Source organism: Uranotaenia lowii, chromosome 3 (genome assembly GCF_029784155.1).
Source record: "Uranotaenia lowii strain MFRU-FL chromosome 3, ASM2978415v1, whole genome shotgun sequence".
In the NCBI taxonomy this organism is placed as follows: domain Eukaryota; kingdom Metazoa; phylum Arthropoda; class Insecta; order Diptera; family Culicidae; genus Uranotaenia; species Uranotaenia lowii.
The window spans coordinates 191,689,471-191,704,421 of NC_073693.1; the positions used below are offsets into that span (position 1 = coordinate 191,689,471).

A 14,951-nucleotide genomic window follows, 5' to 3' on the forward strand; every position below is an offset into this window, starting at 1 on the left:
CCAATGATAGATTTTAATCTCTACAATCGATTGATATGCTGTTTATGTGGTTTTTGAAAAATTTGTAGCAACGTTTTCCGAATTTACTAAAAGAAATCAGAATTCGTCCAGATTTTCAAACGTTTTGTAGCAAGCAAGCACAACCCCCCGGGAGAGCTTAAATCGAACAAAATCCATGGCTCTCTCGGCCGTGCTCTCGAAATCTGCCCTCCTATAGCAGACTGAAGGAATCGCCCGCATGGCTACGTAGGGTGGTTTGTGCTGATACGTATGAATATTTTTACGTACCTATTTCATAGCTAAGTCATTGTCTTCATCATTTTGATTGTTTTTCCGCTTTTCAAAGTTACAGAGACCTAGTTCAGAATTTATTTTATCTTAAACACATAGTGTGGTTTCAAAACGACACTTAATTTTATTTAATTCGGAAGCGCGTGGATATTCTTATATTAAAAACAATCAAAACCAATATTACAACGATTTAAATCTTTAAGTTTATAATACTATAAATATCGAGTTTTAATTTACATGTGAAATAAAAAATAAAATATACGTAAAAGTAGTTTAAATCATAATTTGAACTCTTCGTGGCATTATAAGAATTAAAAGAAGCTTTGAATGAATTAGTAATTGCCATATCAATTTAAAAAAAAAGTGGTGTTTTAAAAGGTTAAGACATTATGTTCCAGAAAATTGTCGTATTGCATAATATTTTGATCAACATCTTTTGTTTCAGTGATATAATTTGAAATAGACATTCTTCATTAACATAAGTGTGATTTATATTATTTTACTCATGTTTTCTTCAAAAATATTCATAATTTTAACTTAATATCAGGATTCAGAAAAAAAAATTTGAAAAAAAAACTCCAAATAAATTATAAATAATTTATGATTCAAACTTCAGAAATAATTTTATGGATTCATAATGCTGTGCTTTGAATTGTGAGATCTAAACTAGTTTTTCGAATTTCATTATTTAAATTTTTGATTTTCCAAATATGAATTTTGCAATTCAAATTAACATTTTTCTAAGAGTTCAGAATTGGAATTTATAATGAATAAATTAATGATTGAAAACTAAGACAAAAGAATTGCTGATTCTTAATTCTAAATTCATAACCCACAAAAATCAGAATTCGAATTTAAATTTGACAGTTTCGAATTTAGTATCATAAATATGAAACTAACAATTTTTGAGTACGAATTTTCAATCGTGAGTTTGTTCTTTTTCGAATAAGGGTTTAAAAAGAATGGAAAATTGTGGACTTATAATTCAAAATTCACCATTGGAAGCTTAGTATTGTGAACAATTTTATAATTCCAATCTAAGAGTTTTGAATTCAGAAAAATAAATTGTGAACAAAGAAATATGAATCGTGAATATTGAATTATTTATTCTAAAATTTTATTCATCATTCGGATTTAAAGTTCAGATTAGTTATCTGAAATATAAACAGCAAATCTTATTTTAATACGTATGGTTATGAAATAATTCAAAAATTAACATCGAAATCATCCACACTTGTGTAAAAGTATTATGTATGTATGTAAATTTTATGTTACAAATAAAAATCAAAGAAGATGCCACCGAAATTATTTTGCAAAATGAGGATTCTTAAAAATATCTTAAAACATTTCTGAACTAGGTCTCTGTAACTTTGAAAAGCAGAAAAACAATCAAAATGATGAAGACAATGACTTAGCTATGAAATAGGTACGTAAAAATATTCATACGTATCAGCACAAACCACCCTACGTAGCCATGCGGGCGATTCCTTCAGTCTGCTATAGGAGGGCAGATTTCGAGAGCACGGCCGAGAGAGCCATGGATTTTGTTCGATTTAAGCTCTCCCGGGGGGTTGTGCTTGCTTGCTACAAAACGTTTGAAAATCTGGACGAATTCTGATTTCTTTTAGTAAATTCGGAAAACGTTGCTACAAATTTTTCAAAAACCACATAAACAGCATATCAATCGATTGTAGAGATTAAAATCTATCATTGGGTATATAAAAAGTGGGCAGGTTTGACGAAAAGTTTCAAGAAATCACGATAACAAAATGAGAAATGAGCGTATCATAACAGATGGGTTCGAAATTCACGATTTTTTTCTTGTTTTCATTCTCGTATAACGAATAACAGTAATATTTGAGATACTATGTGTATTGAGTGAAAATGATGATCATGTTATCAAAATGAAACTAAAATTTGAATTTTGGAAATCGGTTCAGTTAAGAATGAGATACAGCACTGCAAAGCAAAAGTTCAAAAAAAGAAACTTTTTTTCAGAAATTCCACGCTAGCGACCAAAAATTCTATATGACCTTCAATTTTTCTATATGTTTAAAAAGATTTATTTTTCACAATTACAAAACTTATAAAATAATTCCAATACATCAAAGCAATAAGAAGATATGGGAATTCTGAGAAGACGTTATTTTCGGGGGTTTTTTCCATTCGGAACAGAATCCAAACGTTCGGATAAGTTACATCAACTGAAATTTTATAGATTCAGAAACTAGAATAAATTTTCTAACTAATGAATGTAAAATCATGAAAATCGGTTAACATATATCATCAGGGGAGCGCGCGCAAACTCTCGGGTCATATTGACCCGAACGGCTTATGTGTAACTTTTTTTTTTCGGCTTGCCAGTTGTGGCATTTCCGGTGGTCACCGGAAGTTGCTTTTTCTACAGGTTATGTATCTTGTGGTTTTAGTAATATGTTCCAAATTTCATATTTTTCCGATTTTTTTCAAAAGAGCTATGACGATTTTAAAGTTCGCTTCGGGTCATATTGACCCGAACGGCCTAGGAAGGTTAAAGCTCATCCACAAGCCTATCCACAAGCCGATTGAAAACACCTCCGCCGACTCCGGCAACTCGTTTAAGACATTTTCAAACAACTTATCACAAAAATTATATTCCAAACCATCAAATAAATAATAATTTTCACGGACCACGGAAAAAACTCGAGTATATCCCCATGTTCTGCTTCTTTGAAAAAATGTTTTTCCATCCTTTCCGGCAAAAGCTAGTGAGCATATCAACACTAAATTCACTTAACACCTTTTTGATGTTTCGGAAGTTAAACCGCATGTAAATTAATAATTTCGAAAAAAATTCGCGAACGTGACGAAAAAAAACGCGTGCTCTCAAAACCAGTCAAAGCCTGCTTCCTTTCATATTTTAATTTTGTTATTCAGTTAAAACTCTTCGTGGGATTTAATGTGTATACGGGGTTTGATTTGGATTTTCTAGCAACATTTTTTGAGTTGTGTAACCGTTGGTCACAAGTTATGCTTGTGGTCTCCGACCCAAGTATAAGTTAGGAGCATTTTCAATTTAACCCGTTTTGCAAAACAAGTCAAGGGCTGCAATCAACTGTGATCTAATGTCGATAGGTTGGTGTCTTCGCTGGCAAGGTCGACATTAGTTACAGGGGCACACTCGCGGGGGAAGAAGTGTATTCCCAACGGTGTGAGCCAGGGTGTTTAAAGGGGTTGAGATGCAGATGGCGCACCAGTATCCCTTTTGACATATCAAACTATTTGTCCGTTCCTTTTTAAATTCCTATCCGCATAGCCTCCAACTTATCAAATGAAACAAGAGTCATTCTTTCTGGTCGTGACTTTCGAGTGAAGTAGAGTGCGCGCCGTTTTTAGTAATTGTAGGTTTTAACATGTGTTTTTTTTTGTAGAAAGTGAAACTTGTTGAATTTGTGGTTTATTTCTTATAGGAAAGGGCACAATTGTTAGCTAATACTTCGCTCAAGGCAATAAGCCAACGAAAGGGATCAGAATTTGTGTGTGATTTAAAAAGTTCTGTTACGGTTAGTAAAATCGTGAAACTTAACCTAGAAAGAATTATTAAAAGCGAATTATTTATAATTATAGTCTAACAGTTAAAGTAAAATATAAGGGCTAACAAGCAGACAAAACACAGAACAAGAAGGAGAACAAGTTAAAAGCAGAAAAAAGGTAAAATTTGTTAAAATAGTTGTTAAATGTTATTTATAATTACATGTGTCAAGTGTGGAAAAATATGGCTTTGAGGGTGTGTCTAATTGTTTCGCCAGGTCCAGCAAGGGCCTTTTTTCTCTTATTCGGACAAATTCCGAACCAGTTTCATCCATAGGGGATCTCGGATCCAAGCCAGACGGGTCAGCGGTAGCAAGAGAGCACGTGGTCAACACCTATACTGACCAGGGTGCACGGCAAGCGAACACCAGGAGCGGCCGTTAGCTACGATCGCAATCCCTAGAGTACTGACTTCGTCTAGATCCGGGCCCGCTAGATTCTCAAATCAGCATCTCGCCAAAATATGAACCCTCGGATTTGAGAATACCGGTTAAATGCATGCCATCGAGGGAAGTGCCCAGCCAAGACGTCAACATTAAAGAACCCAACACACGCAAGTAGACACATGAAAACCCTAAATAAAGCCATGTATATGTATTCAAAGAAGTTAGATGGGTTCAGATCTTCCTAGAGAAATAGCTCACTTTTCCCTAAGTTTCACTATATTTTATACGCGTAGCGATTTCGGAAGGAACACAAACCCCTCGTCACTGGAAAGTCGATCAATGGTTTGACTCTTCCTGACACCCCTAGAGTGAAAGTTCCATTTCCCTATAACGGGTACTCATTTGCATCTCTTTGCGGGGCAACATATAATGGGTTCCTGTTGGTGATATGTTTCCTCTCCTAAAAGTGGGTTAAGGTACATTCACAGATAAGCGACCTTGAGGTTAGCAAGACTAGTTTAGTCGAAGGTTACAAATTGGCGCCCAACACAATATAGTTGAATTAGTACATTTTTCTCAATTTTTTTAAAGGGAGGCGAGAAAACAATTTATTGTTTTACAAAAAAAAAAATGGATGTAGAATTCGATATTTTGTATAAACATTTGGCAATCCATCATTTAGATAGAGATGAGATTGTGCACGAACTTCATATTCGCGATTTACCGTTTACGGGAAACGAAAACCGCGCGGCGTTAGCGAGACGATTAAAAATTCAAATGGCACAAGAGAGAGAACAGAATGTACGAAATATCCAATTTTCACGGTTAGAAAGATCTGTAGAGCGAGAAATTGAGATACTCGATGACAAAATAAACGCGATAAAGGAAAATTTGGCTCATCCGAGATCGTATGAAGGTTCCAAGGAAAGTCTTAAAACTAAACTTGCACATTGTTTCGCACGCGCGAAGTTGTTATTAGAAGCAGCAGAGGAGGATAACGACCTTGCTGATATCGATAAATTAATCGAAAACATTCGATGTACATTTAACACATATTTTTCAATATTGTCAATGCAAGGCCAACAAGAAATCATAGCACAAATTAACCAATCTTTGGCATCATTGACGGTAGCTAACAAAGCATTTTCAGAGCCGTCATTAAACGATAACCCTCAAGAAGGAACATCTTCAAATAAGAGCTCAAAACGAATATTAAAGTCATCAGGAAATATTATACCACCACAAAGTACTCCGAACAATTTTTATTTTCCCACTGGCATGCAACCAATGGCGTTCCCATGGTTTTGCAATCCACTTCAAATGCAAATGTGGGCTAACCAAAATATGATGCACGGTAGATTTCTGGAAAATTTAGACAGAGGTCGACCCAGCGGCCAACAACCAAAGAATAATAGCATACCGAGCAAAAGTTCTGATTCACGTCGAAATAATAAAAACCCGCGTAAAACATCCAAAATCGCGTATGAGACTAGTACCGAGTCGGAGTCAAGTGAACAGGACTCATTTGAGTCCTCGGATGAAGAAAGGCGTATTCCGAGGAAGCGTAAGCCGTCGCGACTATCTCATAGGGGCCGACCAGTGTCAGAATGGAAATTACGGTATTCCGGGAACGATAAAGGACAGGCATTAATGAAATTTATTCGAGAAGTAGAATTCTATGCTAATTCTGAAAACATGTCTAACCGCGAATTATTCCGATCCGCGATTCATTTATTTGAAGGGCCAGCTAAAGCGTGGTTCATGACAGGTTTTGAAAATGAAGATTTCACGTCGTGGAAACAATTAAAAAGGGAATTAAAAAGGGAATTTCTCAGCCCAGATCATAATCACAATGCGGAAATACGGGCCAGTTCACGAAAACAAGGGTCACGTGAGAGTTTTCAAGATTTTTATCATGAAATGCAAAAGATATTCAATTCATTTACAAAACCAATGACGGAAGGAAAGAAATTCGAAATTGTTTTTAGAAACATGCGGTCAGAATACAGAGGGCACGCAGTTTCCGCCGACATTGATAATTTAGTCGATTTAAAAAACTTCGGGCGTCGCCTTGACGCGACGTATTGGTACAAATACTCAGCAACGGCTGTAGAGGGAAACACGCGAGCGAAAAACGCACAACTAAACGAAATCGAAACGGGCGCGAAACCGAAGATCAAAGGCTACCGAGAGCCAGCAAAATCGCGAACGTTTTATAATCAGAATCGCCAACGTCATGAATATTCGGATGACGAATATAATACTGCTAGTAAAGTGAATAATCCACCTAGAAAAGACACACCAAATTTCATGAAGAGTATCATAGATAATTACAGACCATTACCAGAAGGATTTTGTTTTAATTGTCGGTTAAGGGGCCATCAAACCCAAGAATGTCGACGCCCACCACACCAGTTTTGTAGCGTGTGTGGATTTATGAATGTTGATACAGAGTCTTGCCCATATTGCGCAAAAAACGCACAGAAATCTGGCCCCGAGGGCAGTCAGATCGTGCGCGAGCAAAGTCCCTCCCAGTAGACGAAATAGTAGAAAAATTAACCAATTTAGGGTATAGGCCAATAAATAAGAAAGAGTATCAAGCGGAAAATATAGAAATACAAGAAATAATAATAAATCCAAATAATGATGAAAGACCATTTGTTAGAACGCTAGTTTACGGAAGGCCTCTGGTAGGACTCCTAGACAGTGGGGCAAATGTAACGGTTTTGGGAAAAGGTGCGGAAGGTATGATACAGGATTGGGATTTGAAAATACTTCCTACTAATATTACAATTAAAGCAGCTAATGGCCAACAACTGAACGTTAAAGGGTCTGTCTATATTCCAATAACGTTTAATAAGAAAACTAAGATCATAGAAGCAATGGTAATACCATCATTACCGAGAAATATTCTGTTTGGAATGAATTTCTGGAAAACATTTGGCATTCGCCCAACATTAGAAGATCTTGAGGTGGCAGAGATTAAGGTAGAAGATTCCAGTGAAGTTCAGCCAAATCCACACACAATGGAATTAAGCTTAAGAGAGGAGCGCGAATTAGAGGATATTAAGAAGCAGTTCAAGGTAGCAGGTGAAACATTTTTAGATACTACAACTTGGATGAGTCACCGTATTGAGCTAACGGAAGAAGCTAAAAAGCTCCCTCCAGCTCGCGTGACCCCGTTTCCAAATTCCCCTAAAAGACAGGAACAAATTAACTTAGAATTGGACAGAATGTTGAACAGTGAGATAATCGAACGCTCATATAGCGACTGGGCGTTAAGGCTAGTGCCAGTAGATAAGCCAGATGGGGCTGTACGCCTCTGCCTGGATGCGCGCAAGCTCAATGAACGCACGGTGAGGGACTCATATCCGCTCCACCATGCCGATCGCATATTGAGTACACAGCAAAAAAAGTGTTGCTATATTACATCAAAAACGTGCACATAACTTGAGTTGCAAAAGGTCTCTAATATTACATTGTTTTGATGTAATTACGAAATGACATCTTATTGATGTAAAACAAATTACATCAAAAGTATGTATCGAAATGAACAAATTCGAGCACGATTATAGTTTAAAGTATCAGTATCAGTATTAGGGAATGGAATGAGAATTAAACTGAGCAATATATTCAAACTGTTCGCAAATAATTTATTTAAAAATATAATCATTCTGTTGCATAATATTCTTGTCCTAAGTAAGAACTGCCCTTTATGGGTCGTCCGGATAGGAAGTACTCTCTCACTAATTCTTTAAAAAAACAGGTTCCCAAACATATCCAGCAGAACCGATTGAGGTGGAACTATGGAAATCCTGTCGGAACATTGCACTTAAACTTCTTTCATTGCTGACAATTTTTCATCGAAAATGTAACCATTTCACTAAGGCACCGTATCAGTAATATTTTAAATTCGGGATTCCTTAGTCTTAGGAAGAAACAGCCAGTGCGTGTTTTCTATCCGTAACAGCTCTTTCCTAAAAGAATAAATTGGAAGTGAGCTCTTTGAGGATAATCAGATCGGAAAATATACTAACCTTTTCTCCGGACAGTTTCAAATCTTTCTTTCTTTTTTATTCTTGCCGATGTCCTTGGTCAAAATTGCCCTGGAGATAAAAAATAGGAAATGATACATTGCTGAATGGTTTTGCTAAGTTTTTTTGAGAAGATTGATCATACTCACCAGAAAAACAAATGTTCCTGAGCCTTGCAAACCTCCACCAACTTTTTGATACGTTCAGCAAATCGATTGTCAATTTGGATAAACATTGACTACTTGATGTAATATAACATCGCTGGTTGTGATATTACACAAAAAGACTTGCTGACATGGTGTACACAGAAAAGATGTAATATTATAACGATAATACAAAAAAATACTTCGGTTTGCTAACATCTTCATAAATTACATCGGCCAGCGTTACATTTTTTTTTGCTGTGTAGGTTAGGATCAGCCAAATTCATATCCACAATTGATTTGTCACAAGCCTTCCTTCAAGTTCCCCTACACCCAAAATCTCGTAAGTACACCGCATTCTCAGTGGCAGGTCGAGGACTGTTTCAGTTCCGACGAATGCCCTTTGGCCTTGTGAACAGTGCTGCGAGTCTGGCAAGACTTATCGATAGAGTGTTAGGATTCGGGGTTCTTGAACCAAACGTCTTTGTGTACTTGGACGACATTATAGTTGTCACAGAGACGTTTGGAAAACACATGGAAATGTTAAGAGAAGTGTCAAAGCGCCTAAAGGCCGCAAATCTTTCTATAAACTTAGAGAAGTCGCATTTTTGCGTCGCTCAAGTTTCATATCTAGGGTACGTACTAGGTCCAAATGGATTAAGCCCAAATCCGGATCGAGTATCTGCCATCGTCAATTATGAAAAACCTAGATCTCTAAAGGCTTTGCGAAGATTTTTAGGGATGTGTAATTATTACAGAAGATTTTTGGCCAATTATAGTGAAATTGCCAAACCATTAACAGACCTTCTAAGAAGCAAGCCGAAAGCAGTTGAGTGGAATGAGAAAGCAGAGGTAGCGTTTTGCAAAATGAAGGAATCGCTCATTACCGCACCAATACTTAATAATCCTGATTTTCAAAAGCCATTTTCCGTTCATTGCGACGCCAGTGATTCAGCAATTGCTGGCGTACTAACGCAAGAATATCAAGGTATAGACAAACCAGTAGCATATTTTTCACAAAAGTTAACACCCACACAACAGCGATATTTCGCGACTGAAAAAGAAGGCCTAGCGGTCTTGAGGTCGATCGATAAATTTAGATGTTATCTGGAAGGATCCAGGTTTACAGTTTATACAGACGCGTCCGCATTAACTTTTATCATGAAGAGTAACTGGCGTACTTCATCCCGATTATGTCGGTGGAGCATGGAGTTACAACGTCATGATATGATAGTGCTCCATCGAAAAGGAATAGACAATCTAGTCGCGGATGCATTATCAAGATCGGTAGAGGAACTTCTTGCTTCACCAGATTGCTCAGGGTGGTATGGAGATATGATTAAAAAGGTTAAAACTAACCCAGAAAAATACAGGGACTATAGGTTTGAAAATACGGTTCTAAAAAAATTAACGCCTGCGCAAGAGAACGTAGTTGATTACCGGTTTTCATGGAAAACCTGCGTACCTGAAAATCTACGAGAAAAAATACTTACCGAAGAACACGACGATTCATTGCATCTGGGCACTGAAAAAACGTTGGCAAAAATAAGAAAAAAATATTTCTGGCCTAAAATGGCCGAATACGTCCGTGAGTTTATAAAAAAATGTTCATTATGCAAACAAAACAAGCCGTCGAATCGCGCGCAGATACCATCACCCGGAAATCAACGTATTACGACGAAACCGTTTCAAATAGTTGCTTTGGATTTCATCCAGTCACTACCGCGAAGTAAAACCGGAAACAGTCATCTTTTGGTAATTATGGATCTATTTTCAAAATGGGTTTTGCTCATCCCTTGTAAAAAAATCACCGCGTCATTAGTCACGAAAACGCTTGAAGAAGCATGGTTCCGTCGGTATTCCACGCCTGAGTATATTATAACAGACAACGCGACAACTTTTCGCTCTCACGAATTCAAAGCCTTACTTACGCGATACGATATACAACATTGGGCTACGCCGAGATATCACAGCCAGAGTAACCCCGTGGAGCGAGTTAATCGCACGATAAATACATGCATTCGGTCATACGCGCGTAAAGAACAGCGGACGTGGGATACACGGGTCTCTGAAATAGAATTTCTCATTAACACAACCCCCCATTCAGCCACGGGCTTCTCCCCGTTCAGAGTGCTTTTCGGACATGAAATCATTGAGAGAGGTAATGAACATAGAATGGACAGGGACGAAGAGAGTGTTTTGGAAGAGGAAAGGGATAGGACGGTGAGAGAGGTCAAAGACAAATTGCATCGCACGGTAATTCAGAACCTCCGCAAAGCACATGACAAGCATATAAAAACTTATAATCTACGTGTAAAAGAATTTGCACCGACGTTCGTGGTAGGCCAAAAAGTTCTAAAGCGCAACTTTAGGCAGTCATGCGCAGCAGACGGATATAACGCCAAGTTCGATTCTTTATATACTCCATGCATCATTAAGGCAAGAGTTGGTACTTCTGCATATGAAGTGGCTGACCATACGGGAAAGTCATTGGGGTTATTTTCAGTGGTAGATCTCAAACCCGATGCCTGAAATAATGAATGAAATGAATTAAATAAACAGTTATACGAAACATCACATTAATAGATCTACAAACCAGGGTAACCACCTCGGAAAGTTTAGTTTTTGTTTCGCCACTACGAGTTGTCATCATGATCCAAAATAGTAATTGCCACTGAGACCTATATCTAACGATATTAGCCAAATAATATTTGATAGGAAAAGGATCCAGTTTACAACACTAGTGCAATACTTACGTTGATAGACAGATAGCTCACGACAATTTGCAACAAATTAGCAAATTTCGGGATAATTAGTTGTAGCAGCTTGAATAAAATCGTAACACAATTGGTAAACATTGGTGGAAAGTTTGTTATGCTAATTTATGAGCGAGAGATATCAAGAGGGCGAAAGCTATATTGAGTAATGCAGTACCGAAACAATTACTAATAGAAAAAAAAAGGGAACGATTTCAAGAATTAGGCACGAGGTAGAAGTGAAAGGCAATTCAACTTAGCTAGGGGGCAATTGTAACCGTTGGTCACAAGTTATGCTTGTGGTCTCCGACCCAAGTATAAGTTAGGAGCATTTTCAATTTAACCCGTTTTGCAAAACAAGTCAAGGGCTGCAATCAACTGTGATCTAATGTCGATAGGTTGGTGTCTTCGCTGGCAAGGTCGACATTAGTTACAGGGGCACACTCGCGGGGGAAGAAGTGTATTCCCAACGGTGTGAGCCAGGGTGTTTAAAGGGGTTGAGATGCAGATGGCGCACCAGTATCCCTTTTGACATATCAAACTATTTGTCCGTTCCTTTTTAAATTCCTATCCGCATAGCCTCCAACTTATCAAATGAAACAAGAGTCATTCTTTCTGGTCGTGACTTTCGAGTGAAGTAGAGTGCGCGCCGTTTTTAGTAATTGTAGGTTTTAACATGTGTTTTTTTTGTAAAAAGTGAAACTTGTTGAATTTGTGGTTTATTTCTTATAGGAAAGGGCACAATTGTTAGCTAATACTTCGCTCAAGGCAATAAGCCAACGAAAGGGATCAGAATTTGTGTGTGATTTAAAAAGTTCTGTTACGGTTAGTAAAATCGTGAAACTTAACCTAGAAAGAATTATTAAAAGCGAATTATTTATAATTATAGTCTAACAGTTAAAGTAAAATATAAGGGCTAACAAGCAGACAAAACACAGAACAAGAAGGAGAACAAGTTAAAAGCAGAAAAAAGGTAAAATTTGTTAAAATAGTTGTTAAATGTTATTTATAATTACATGTGTCAATTGTGGAAAAATATGGCTTTGAGGGTGTGTCTAATTGTTTCGCCAGGTCCAGCAAGGGCCTTTTTTCTCTTATTCGGACAAATTCCGAACCAGTTTCATCCATAGGGGATCTCGGATCCAAGCCAGACGGGTCAGCGGTAGCAAGAGAGCACGTGGTCAACACCTATACTGACCAGGGTGCACGGCAAGCGAACACCAGGAGCGGCCGTTAGCTACGATCGCAATCCCTAGAGTACTGACTTCGTCTAGATCCGGGCCCGCTAGATTCTCAAATCAGCATCTCGCCAAAATATGAACCCTCGGATTTGAGAATACCGGTTAAATGCATGCCATCGAGGGAAGTGCCCAGCCAAGACGTCAACATTAAAGAACCCAACACACGCAAGTAGACACATGAAAACCCTAAATAAAGCCATGTATATGTATTCAAAGAAGTTAGATGGGTTCAGATCTTCCTAGAGAAATAGCTCACTTTTCCCTAAGTTTCACTATATTTTATACGCGTAGCGATTTCGGAAGGAACACAAACCCCTCGTCACTGGAAAGTCGATCAATGGTTTGACTCTTCCTGACACCCCTAGAGTGAAAGTTCCATTTCCCTATAACGGGTACTCATTTGCATCTCTTTGCGGGGCAACATATAATGGGTTCCTGTTGGTGATATGTTTCCTCTCCTAAAAGTGGGTTAAGGTACATTCACAGATAAGCGACCTTGAGGTTAGCAAGACTAGTTTAGTCGAAGGTTACAGTTGGAAGTTTCAATAAAGGACACTTTTTTAAAATGATTTTATGAATTTGTACTAAAGAAAATGTTTATTTTTTTAAATCTACTTTGTTCAAAGATTTTTTAATCTTATTGCATTTATTCCATAGATTCATAGTTATTTTGATTGAATATTTGCGCGTTTTTTCATTTCTATAGAAGAACTTTATCATATTGTAATTTTTTTCAAACCTCGATATTCTTTTAAAAAATCTATGAGGATTTCATGTTTATGATTGTTTGTTTATTCTTGAATCAAGTGTTCAACAAGCGCAAATTTAAATTTTTTTAAATTTTAGATGTTTCAAAATAACCGCGTTTATGCGAAAAAAATATGATTCTTTATTTTATTCAAAAACTTGATATTTGGATTCATTTAGGCCGGAACAAATTTCAAATCCTTCTTCTGTCACTCGGAGTTGGAACATCGCGAGGGGGGGGGGGGGGGGGGACAATAAAAAATAATGCCAAAAATAAATAAATTGTAATAAACTGCACGAAAGCTTGTATGCAACCTAATGCCATACTTTATTATTGCACGAAACCTATGAAACAAATATTTTTTTATCGAAAAATTCATTAAAATCAAGAATTCAAAATGTGAATTAACTTCCATCTTCCAAAATTTGGTTCTTGGTCTTATAATCTTTCAGATATTTGAATTTTGTTTGAAATTCACTTAAAATACTTCAAACTTTATTTATTCCCCCCTTCAGGATTTTGGAAATTTCGAAGGGGGGGGAGTGACAAAAGAAGAAATTGATATTTGTTCCAGCCTTATTGAAGCGCATTGTTCTGTCAAACTTGTTTTGAAGAAATACTGTAATAGTGTTGAAGTAAGACTCATGGACGTTTCCGAAAAAAAGGAAATCAATTTTCGTGACGTCACAACGCATTCTTTACCCGGGGGCAACTCACAACCTTCTGAACCTATCATGATTCTGAAAAAAGCATAGAATTCCTCTCAAAAAGTTTGAAGAGATCTTAAATTTTCGACAGTATGTGACGTTTAAAGGAATCATGAACTGAAAAATAGTAGAATTTTTGTGACGTCACAACGCTTGCGAAATAAATACCTTTATTATTGATTCTAGAGCGTGAAGTTGCTGTGATTATTTTCAATCTTATATCAAGGCTTACAGAAGGCTTTTTTTTACAATCATTTTGCAATATTTTTTTTTATATATAGCTAGTTTTTTGACAAAGTTATGTTACAAATAAAGAATAACTGATAAAATCGGTTTATTTTCGTACGAAAATTTTAAAATTTCAACGTCAACATACTCAATTCCGAAAAAAAGGTAACAGAAATTCTTTTGATGGAAATTGAAGCTCAAAAAATAAACTTTCAAATGCTGGGCAAATTAGTTTTGAATAATGAAAACTGAAAATCGGTTCTCCAGTTGAGGGGCGCTTGGATATGCGCTTGGGCATATGTAGGGGAGAGTGGGGATACTTGATCTCCTTTTCTTATTTTCACCATATCTTTCTGGAAAAATTTAGCAACTCGCCGTCTTTGACATTTTATGCTTGTAACTTCAAGTTTCTATGCTCCAAAAATTAGATCGATACTTGAACCCGTTGATGAACTAGAAGCATTTTCGTGGGAGTAAAAAAATTGCGATTTTTCTGAAGTTAGGGGAGACTTGATCCCCTATTGAAGGAGACTTGATCTTTTATTCAGGAAGCCTTAATTCTTGTATAAAAATCAAACAAAACCCTAAGATAGAATGTTTATTGACTATTTTGGTCATGTTTGTTCTGATTTCACAATTTATAGCAGACATAAAAAGAAAATTCTAGAACTTTGTCTCAACGCTAATATCATTGCATACTTAAAGGCGCTACTTTTTATGATTAAGAGAAAATTGATTATTTTTGCTCTTTTCTTCAAACAATTGTTTGATAAATATTAGTTTTTGGATAAATATTAGTAGTTTCGTAATCAGCAATCATAACGATCAATTCAGAAGAAGAATATGC

At 36.7% G+C, this 14,951-nt stretch overlaps 1 protein-coding gene and 1 long non-coding RNA gene across 8 annotated transcripts in view; one reads left to right on the plus strand and one right to left on the minus strand.

Moving 5' to 3' along the window:
• The window catches only part of LOC129758376 (uncharacterized), a 201,976-nt gene that overhangs the window by 65,299 nt on the left and 121,726 nt on the right, over positions 1 to 14,951 (plus strand). The gene's annotated exons all lie outside the window — the stretch shown is intronic.
• On the minus strand, positions 7,922 to 8,573 carry LOC129758378 (uncharacterized). The gene is made up of 3 exons (XR_008739968.1): positions 8,431 to 8,573; positions 8,285 to 8,353; positions 7,922 to 8,224 (listed from the first exon to the last, which is right to left on the minus strand). It is a non-coding gene; the product is annotated as an uncharacterized LOC129758378 (long non-coding RNA).